Below are 10765 nucleotides of genomic sequence, written 5' to 3'. Positions count from 1 at the left end.
TAACGGATAGGTATCCGTTACTGAAATTAATTTTAGTGACACTTCATAACCGTTAGTAAATTTTGTAACGGATAATAAGCGTTACAGATATCCGTTAGTAATATTTGTCACGCTTTTGTGTCAACATAAGATAACCGTTACTAATATTTTTTGTAACGGATGAGTATCCGTTACAAATAGGCTATTATGGTGTAGTGCCATTCTCATAGTGAACTAATTACTTTTTAGAATGGAATAGAATATTACGAACTATTCTACGCTAACAACAATCAAGTTTTCATCAAGACTTCTTCAAACCCCTCTTTAGCCTTGAATCATTAAACTATCATTTATATATAAACAATAACAAGACATGATAAAAGAATATAAATTTACCTATTTGATTTAAAATGAAAGTCTAATAATGCAAGATTGAATTAAAACTAGTAATGATTATTAACTAAATCTATGAATTAAAGCTAAAATGATTTAATGAAATAAAACTAGAATTATCAATAGCTAACTAACTTTATTGATCTAATGAATAATAACAATAAACTGATTCAAAACTGAATTCAAAACAAGATAATAAAACTAATTAGTGGAGTCTAAACTAATTTATTTTTTAATCTCGGTCTAGTTAATGAGTCTCCTCCTTTCTTCTTTTGAAGAGAAGAAAGAGATCTCCAATTTCGTGCATGGGCCTGGAGCCATATTTTGGGCCAGAAAATCGGGCCCAAAACCTAATTTCTTCAGTCCAAAAATGGGCTTTCAGTTAGAAATGACTTCAATGCCCTTTTTGTCAACTTTTGCTCCTCTGAATGGGTCAAGGCTTAGACCGTTGGAAAACTCTTTTCGAGCCGGTCGTTTTGAACTATGGTAGGCCCAATTCCGAGGTCTGAGTCCAAAGATACGTTCTTCGGAAGTTATATTGACTTTTATGCGCTGTTTCTGCCCGCGTTGACTTTGACTTTTCGGCTTTGACCGGGATTTAAAAAATGCTTTTTTTTTTTCTTGAATCTTGGTATTTAATCACAGAACTTATTAGCAACCAACCCTTGCTCCTTTATCTCGCAAAAGTGACACATTTCTGCACATAATTGACTCCAATGCCTGAAATACATAAAAACACGTAATCAACATTAACTATTATTTATTACTTGCATAATCGGTCTAAAAGTATTATTGTTAAGAGGTTAAAACTACATTTTTGGGCTCTTATCAAACCACCTCCAAATAACATTTTGCTTGTCCTCAAGCAAATATGAGAAATTAGAATAAGTGACCAAAAATGGAGTTCTAACTAATCTCGTTTCGCCGAGTGCAATTTCATTGACCATATGCAACAAGGCCTTAAACCACTAGGAATTTCCTAGTGGACGAGTTATAGCCTCATGAGAGTTTTCCAGTGAAGGTACTCACAAACTTCATCTATACTACAACGACTAAGAAATACAACTACTGTTTCTTTGTTATTCTCAGGTACCTATACATTTTAGTAGCAATGAATGAGAATAATCAAGTCAAAACCTAAGCTAATATATGCATAATAATCAATCATCTATGAATAAACATATATATATATAATGAGCTATACTATGAAATGCACTAACAGGTCCGTTTCTAAAATCTCGGAATAACGTCCTTAAGTAGGTTTTTTTTTTGTTTTTTGTTTTTTGTTAAAGGTAATTGATTAATTATAAAGAATAAGGATTACATGATAGCAAATGTAGCAGAAAAATAAAAAAAAAGATACAAGCCTGCACTAGAAAAGAAGATCTAGTGAACAAAACGATAATAAGTCGTATGATGATTCTCCAGATGAATCATGAATGAAGGTCGAGAAATCCGCCATATATCTTGTCCCCACAGTGGTTAACGCAGCTCCATGTACCATTTGTCCGGCTCCCAGTTGGTCTCTCACCAAGATGAAGTGAGAGGTTAATCCATGCCGCTTTATCTTTCAAAGATTGCGGGTTTCTTTGACTCTCGATGTGTTGTGTTCGGAAAGCTGGACAATGAAGTAGAATCGCATTCTACCCAAAGATAGCGCCAACCCAAATCAATCGCTTTGTTTAATGGCGTATAATAGCCATTGTTTCCGCCATGTAGTTAGTGGATATACCCATCCCACTGTGACCCGCTCCCCAAAAAATCTCCTCAGTAGTTTCAAGAAGATATATCCCCACGATCTTCCGGATTTCTTTCGAACATCCGTCGGTGTTTATCTTGAGTATACCCGAGGAGGAGGAAGTAGCCAATAGCACTCAAAGATCTTTGGGGACCTGCGAAATTTGAGTTTGTAGTTGGAAATGCTTTAGAATCTTGAGGTCATGCATCGAAGTTTTCCATAATCCCAGGGACTTATGATCGCGCTCTTGTAATCGCTCTCTCGACCAAGAAGCAAACTACGTGTAGCTTGGAGCTTTTGTCGTCATAGAGGGGCTTTGTTCTGGTTTTTCAAAACTGACCATGATCGTCAAGGAGCAAGCCTTCCACATATCAAGATGAGTGAAAGCGTAGTGCTTGCCTTTGCTGCTGCCGCATCGAAGAAGGACTCAAATCCTGCTTGAATTTGAAAGATTTCTTTGAGCAAGCGCCAAATCTTCTTAGGAAAAAGCGAATGGAATAGGATATGTTCAGCGTTTCTTTCTTGATTTTGGCAAATACTGACATCTAGATGCAAGGTGAAACTTCCTTTTGCGGTGGTCATCCGTTTCTAGCCGCACCATGCGCTAGTTTCCAAGCAATACCCGTGTTCTCGGCAGAATTTTGGCTCCAAATGAACTTACTCAAGCTGATTTTCGGCTTTTTTTCGATGCTTTCAACTACCACTGCCACTGTGAAGTGCCCATTTATAGAATCGATCCAAACTCTTGAATCTTCTTTGGAACTGTCAGGTTGGGGTAGCTTAGAGATGTCGATGCCCAGCTGATGGAGTACTAGTGTCATTTCGTTGGAGAAGGACCATCTATCCTCATGTATGTAATCACAGAGTCTAGCTTGGAATTTAACAATTTCTTTCCTTTCCTCTTGAAAAAAGTCACATATGGGCCTCTGCAACAACCAGTTTTCTCTCCAAATGTTTATCGCCTCACCATTACCGACGTTCCAACCATGTAGGGGTGCCATTTCAGTGAGTGCCCATTTGATGCTTGACCAAACTGTTGAGGTTTTGTAGTTTGACCATCCACCAACTCTGTTGATATATTTCCCCCTCATGAAATCTGCCCGATCACCATCTCCGGACGGCGTCCAAGCTTGTTTCATTAACATCGCCAAGATTAATATCTTTGAGCCTCGATTCCTAACCCTCCCTCCTCTGTTGGTTTGCATGATTTCTCCCAAGAAACCGTTAGAGCTTTCCTTTCCATTTGGGTTGCCACTCGGATAAAGTTTCGATGGTGACTTCACATTCCTTTATCACCCGATTTTGGCCATTTGTAGATAGCCATATTGTGAACGGTATACTATTGGGGCGTGCTTTGCTAGCACCACCCTTCCTTGGAAGGATAGCATTTTACCCACCCAACCTGCCGCTCTCTTTCGATCTTATCCACTAAAGGGCAAAGAGTCGCTTTGGTAACTTTTCCCTTGATGAGAGGAACACCCGGTAGTTCTCGGTGAGAAGACCCTCATTAATGTTGACCCCCGAATCACGGGCCTTTCTTCTATTAGACATAGGGCTAAGAAAAATCTTGCATTTTATCTTATTAATAACTTGCCCCAGGAGTCCGGTATCGATTGAAGTTTCATCGGATTCTTGATACCTTTCATATTAGCATTCTTTGAATAGAAATACATCATCGCAAACATCAAATGTGAGGGCTACTCTGATTACTTTGTATTGACCACCATATGAGAGAGCTCTTTCTTACGGATCGGTTTGTTGATGGACACTGCTTTAGACAATCCTCCGCCAGGGGCAAAAGCATGAAACTGTTTGAGACCTCTTTCTGCGATAAAGTGACCTTGTGGACCCCGTTGAGCAAAATTGATAAAGTATTGCTTTGCGAATGCTCCCTTCAACCATTGAATCCATTTGTCTCGAATCCCACCTTTGTTGTAGCACCCCAAAGAAAGTTCAATCCATAGTGTTAAAAGCTTGCGAGATATCTATCTTTATGGCGATGTTACCTCCATATCTAGGAGTTTGAAGCTCATTAATCAATTCGGAAGCTAGTCCAATGGCTTTCTTTGGGAGTTCTGTTTGGGATGAACCCATATTGCTCCTGGCGATGATCCTTTTTCGCAAAGCGGAGATAATCTCATGGCAAGAATCTTAGTAATCACTTTATAAATGAAGTTAGATAGGAGATAGGTCGAATTTGTTCACTGGTTTGCATTTTTTTCTCTTTCGGGATTAGGACTATGAAGTTAAGCGTTAAAACCCATGGGCAGTCGCTTTGATGAAGAAGTATTGTATAGCTCGACAAGGTCATGTTGCACAATGTCCCAACGATGATGGAAGAAGCACCCACCGAAACCATCGAGGTCTGGAGAGCTATCGCCACCGAAATTTGGAAAAGCTGCGGATTTTATTTCTTTTTTTGAAGGTTGGGTGGAGAGAAGCGTTGTCGACCTCGTGATAATCGAGGCATGGAGGCAATAAGATCCCAATCGATATCATGCTCCACCTTTTAAATTTCTCGAGTAATCGCCACTAGGAAGGAGCCAATTTCTTCTTGAGAGTCCATAGCGGGGGCTTCATATCGGTGATCGTAGATCTACATCATTCAAATTTGCTTGGGCATGAAAGAATTTGGTGCTACATGCGTTGTCATTGTCCCATTATTGCTCGAGCCTTCGTCTCGAATTTCTGTTCTTGCTCAATAACATCTCCACCTTATTCTCTTGGTCCACCATGAGGAAGGTGAAACCCTCAGACATGTTTCCTTGATCAAACTGCTCCACGCATCTGATTTCAAGGATTTTGGTTTCTTCCTCAACCTTCACCTTAATATTGCCAAAGACTTCCCTGTTCCATGTTTTCAGAGCCCTTTTCAATCTCTTCAACTTATGAGTAAGAATATAAATCGAGTGTCCCATGATGGGAGTTTCCCAGCTTTGTTGCACCAGTTCTCTGAAGGAGGGATGATCACACCACATATTAAAGAACTTGAAAGGGATATTCATTGGTTTGGGGATGTCTATACTTCTCCCGACCAGAGGAGTATGATCGGAACATAGTCTGTTGGCCACTTTGTATTGCCAGCCTGGGTATTTAGCTCCCCAAAGGACGTTGCAGAAAATCCTATCCAATTTACCCAAGATTTTGAAACTTCCCACCTGTTTATTCCACCAGGTATGGTGAAATCCTTGATACGGTACTTCCATCAGAAGAGAGTAGCTGATACACTCTCTGAAGTCATTCATGGTGATGGGTGCGTTACGCCTTTTTTATCCCCATAGCTCAGATAGGCATTGAAGTCCCCCATGACCATCCATGGCAGGTTGGAGGAGCTGATGATTTGCAATTCAGCCCATAGATGTCTCCTTTGTACATATATACAATGGGCATGTACTATTGTAATAAGAGTCCCTTTCTACCTCTCTTGTGAGTACATTTGCGGAGCAAAGCGATGAAAGATAGTAGGAGTAGTAAGAGAGACTTTCCAAAAAAGCCAAAGATTGGGTATCGAAGATGTCTTGAATTCTGAGGAGGAAAGATGTGTTCAGCCCCGAGACCGAAGAAAGTTTTTTGACATGTCCTCTGCCTTTATCATAGGTTCGGCCAATACCTATAATATCCGGATCCCATTTTGCGAATCAACTTAGAAAGTCAATTTTGTGACTTATCATTTGTGATACCTCGATATATTCAATATATGCATCTCATTGTGAATATTGGAGATTTATTGTTGAATAGTCGAAACCGATTAAGAATCCCTTACGTCGGACCTAGTTAAGTGATCTAGATCCGGTGGAGGGGGAGTTGTCTCTTTGAATCGCCATTGTGGCTTGTAAACACCTCTGCTAGGATATGCTTGATCATCATGAGACGTCTCTTGGCTCGCGTCCATGAAGGTATCTCCATCCTGTTCTCGGTCATCATTCCTGTCATCATCTCCTAAGTCAGCCCACCTGAGTGGTGGAGAATTATTGGGATCTGGAGGTTTCTCCTCAAGGTTGGAATCCTTGTTTGTTCTTTTTAACATAATGAAGACCTTATCTGCCTCAGAATCCGCTAGTCTTTTTTCCAGGGGAGATTTCTGGTCTATTGGAACAAGGGCTGCCACCACCCTCTTGAAGTCGCGCAGAGAGTTGTAGGCGACCCATTGTTATTATCGGTGTTCCTCTCTACCGGATTTATCATTTGCGACGTTCATTTTTCGAGATGGTTTCCTTTATTCGCCTCTAAGCGTGCATTGCCCTCCGTAGTATTCTTATCAAAACTTCTTGTTGATGTTGAGGTCCACTGGGGATGCCCTCATTTCTTTGCATCCCGGCTTGCATTGGTAAAGCCTCATGTCCATCCTCATATATCCCATTCTCCCAATTTGGTGTTGTGACATTATCGTCGACAATGTTGAGTATCTCTTCGACATCCAAACCCTCGAATCTGTTCTGTACCGTGAGCTCTTTTGGTGTCTCTGAAGACTTAGCCCTCCATTCTCCTTGTTTGTTCATATCTGCCTGAGAAGAAGACTTCCCCTTATTCTTCCTAGTTCTATGGACAGCCTTATCACCTCGGCCTGCTTGATCCCTCACAACCTCTTTATCTCGTTTCTCATTTCCAATATTGCCGCCAAATCTCCCCTTTAGCTTTCTGCATTCCGTGACAAGATGTCCGACAATTTTGCAATGATTGCAAAATTTTGGCAGTTTCCCAACCTCAACCGTTTGCCAGAACTGAAAATTCTTTGTTCGCACATAAATTTGGTCAGGGATTGATTTTGAAAGATCCACGTCCACCAAAATATTGGCATAATAACCATATTCTCTGTTAAGAGTTTTATCGTCGATCTGCATAGGGTATCCCACCCCCCTAGCAATTGACCTGAGCACCTCGGGTTCCCAATATTCCTGCCCAAGACCAGGAAATCTAATCCATACCAAAGCATGAGTCTGTCTTTGAGTATCCGGACAGAAATTTGGAGTCCATTGATTTAACCGCATCGGGATGTGATCAAACTCCCATGAACCTTTTGCCCACACTCGCTTAAGGTCCTCAGCATTGGAGAATCGAAGAAATAGATACCCTTTACCAATGGGCGTGATTAGCCAATCCCCGTGGGCTGCCGGAGTTGTTTTATGAGGGTACGACTTTGTCAATGGATATTTTTGTAAGTCAATCCTACCAACGAGGCAATGTTTACAAAACTGCAGACCCTTCTCAAGTGCTCTCTCGGGATGGTTATCGCGGGATAATCCCCATCTTCTCGGGTTAGGAAGCTTTTCCAAATCATCTTCTTTGGGGTATGGCTTTCCTTGTCGCCTCTGCATAAGATAGGAGTTGTCTACTGTCGGCCAGCCCATCCCCGATTCTATGTTTCTTGTATTATTCCCTTCAAGAGTCTCCCGAACCAGCGTTTAGCGGACCTGAGCCCTCTTGGCAATTCGAACTCCGATAGATCCATACTTGAACTCTCCCGCTGTTTGAACTAACTTTCGTACACAATGTAGGATTTTACCCAAACGGGGAAGAAGGCATGAAACTATCAAGAAAGAGTTTCTCACTTCAAAACTCAATTGTGGACAATAGAGGATTTAACTTTGAAGTGAAAGAAACTTAACGACCCTAAAAAAGAGAGAGCGGTTCCTTTTTTTCGAAATATTTGTATCTCTTGTAGAAATTCCTTGAAAGCAAAGTTAAGCAAAATGTGCCAACTTTTCTGAAAGAATACGGAACACTCACTGTAGGTCAGTGAGGGATTTTACCCGACTGCAAGAAGGAGCTAGGAATGAGAAAGAGATCCTTCTTCCTTGAACTATTCAGAACATTCACTGTTAGGCAGTGATGGATTTTACCTGAATAGGAAAGGGAAATAGGATGTAGAAGATAAGAAAGCTTTGTCTAAGAACTTTTTAACTAAAAGCGGCAAAGTTTTGGAGCACAGGATCATAAACATGACTTATGTTATATCGCGCCCACTCTGATTTTCTGCTCAAGTTTTGCTACTCCAGTGCGCAGTGGGCACACTTTACCTTATAATCTCAATGACACACAAAGAAGTCGAAATCGATCAAACACATCTGCCACTTACTATCACACTAACTGTGCACTGGTATACCAAGTGCGATGAGTGCATAGTGACGGAGTTCTCATTCAGAGAAAAAATATAGTGTGCAGTTTCCCCATAAAGTCCTTCATGATACAAATGATCCATAATAAACCAAGTGTGAAATATTATACAACTGCCATTAAACATCTAAGTTGTATTCCATTGAACAAAATGTAACACCACTTTAGTTCCCACATTCCAAATCATTTTTTGGTTAGATGATATAGCAACCATTCCCTTCGCCTCTCCACCCTTAACGCCATGAACACCCTTGCTTTTTTGTCATCATCAAGGAGCTCTAAAGCTTTAATGAAAGTAATGCTATCTAGGTCAGGCACATTTTCTAATTCAGCAATGATCTTTGCTTCTTTTGTATGTTCAACACTAGAACCAATAATTTGTTTCTTCATATTATGACCCCTTTCAGAAACTCCAGTAGTTGCCATGCCATGAGTTGCCTATTCCATACCTTCTCCAGTGATTTTTCGCAGTTTTCTAACATTGCATTGATCGCATAATCATGTTGATCGATTCCTCTTAGCATTAGTTGATGGGACTTGAACATTCTTCATCACCTTTTGCCTTCGTCCAAAATAAAAGACATGTTTACTTAATCAGTTGATAACCTGATTAAGTGACATGTAAAGATTGCTAACCTAATCAGTTGCTACGAGATCCTTAGCCCGAATAAACATCAGTGACATGTAAAGATTGTTTACTATTTTTTTTTCCACCGTCAAATAGCTAAAACTAAAACTAACTAGTGGTTTTATTTCTAACTGAAGCTAGAAACCTGAAATTCCACAAGGCAAAAAATAATTCTTTTTTCTACATTTTTCAGTATACAAGGGAGTAAATTTAAGGAATGCACTGAATAGCATTTGGAATTGTTGCAGAAGACACTTACAACATCTCCCATTAATATAAACAAGCACCATTCTTCATAAAACAAATGAATTAGATTGGCAATATATAATAGCCACATATATCTTAATCAAGCCACGCTTCGGTTCATATATCTAGACTTGACATTTCGATATCATACCCAAAGCTTAGGTATGGTTTAATTTGTACATCCAACCGCTCCTATCTCTCAAACTGACAATTAGATAGTCCTACCAGGTACATGAAACTATATTATACATAGGAACAATAATAATTTCATCAAACCAATCCTATATACATGTATTGGCAAGAAATTAATAAGGGGGCATGAGCGGGTTTGACTCACACGAGTCCAAACTAGAACTAAAATATAAAACAACCATTGAACATCACATTCTAAAAACAATTCGGTAGAGTTTCCTCTGTATTTTCAACATTTCATAAATATAAAATATGTCATAACCTGAAAATTTAATAAGAATTCGTCTAAACCAAATATAAAATCTCATACCTCAGTTGTAAACCCAACTACTAAAAATATACTGATTCGTAGAACCAGCTACTTGACCATCTCGACAAATGCCAGTTAAATCAAGTAACTAATCCTCAAATCAAAAGAAAACGACAAATATACAAACAATATCCCAAAAACCCTAATACATGTCTTATACTATACAAACTAGCATACCTACATCTCCATTTTACCAAGACAACCTATCACTTCCTCCACACTTCTGTTGTGCTCTCCATCTACGTTCCGTGCACCCCCATGCAAAAAGCATATTACGGGGGTCAGCATAAAGCTGGTGTGAGTGATTCAGGGATAAGGCAAGTAGTTCCTCACTCGGAGCTATTTTAGTTCCTTATTCTCTTAACAAAACATCTAAAGTAACATATAGGCGATTATACAAAATAACTACATTTATCTGTACTTTTACCTTTACCTGAGTTAGTATCATAAGGTAGACATGCGCCTTGCACAAAGAGTTAGTATGGTCTACCCTCCTGCAAATCACAGTTCAATTAAGCGAAAATAACTAACACTTAAGACATTTATAACTTAACTATACCATCATATTCCAATAAAAAAAACTATATCATCATATTTTATTCATAACATAACAAACAAATATCCCTAGCCACGACCACGATAGTCACTTCAATATCATCACTTGAACCTTCAGACCTCAAATATATATTTGAACCTTCAAACCTCAAATATATATATACTTCACTAATAACACACATCAAAGTTCACATCTCTTTATGAAATTACACTTACGAACTCCGATAGTTCATCATTTCAATTATATATGCAAGTCGAATTCTAAAACACTATCAACATCAAATTAGTTGAATTCAAGTCGAATTCTAAAACCCCAAATTTCTAGGGCATAAACAAAAATCAAAGAAATTTCCGAACCGCTGCTGCCATTTGGATGTCGTGATTGTCTGAGTTTCACCGCCATCCTTCTCTTTTCCTTTTTCTCTTTTTTTCCTCCTCTCTTTCTTTCTCTCTCTCCCCCTCTTTTTCTCTCTTTTTCTTTTCTCTTTCCTCACTTCTTTCCTCTTAGTCTCTCTTTCTCTTATTTCACTTTTATCTCTTTTCTTTTTCCCTTTCTTTCTCTCCTCACTCCTGTTTTCCCTTTCTTCTTCTATCTGTACACCATCTCTCT

This window comes from Coptis chinensis, chromosome 1 (genome assembly GCF_015680905.1).
Source record: "Coptis chinensis isolate HL-2020 chromosome 1, ASM1568090v1, whole genome shotgun sequence".
Lineage (NCBI taxonomy): Eukaryota > Viridiplantae > Streptophyta > Magnoliopsida > Ranunculales > Ranunculaceae > Coptis > Coptis chinensis.
The sequence above is the reverse complement of the archived record's forward strand: the minus strand, read 5'-3'. Positions refer to the sequence as shown.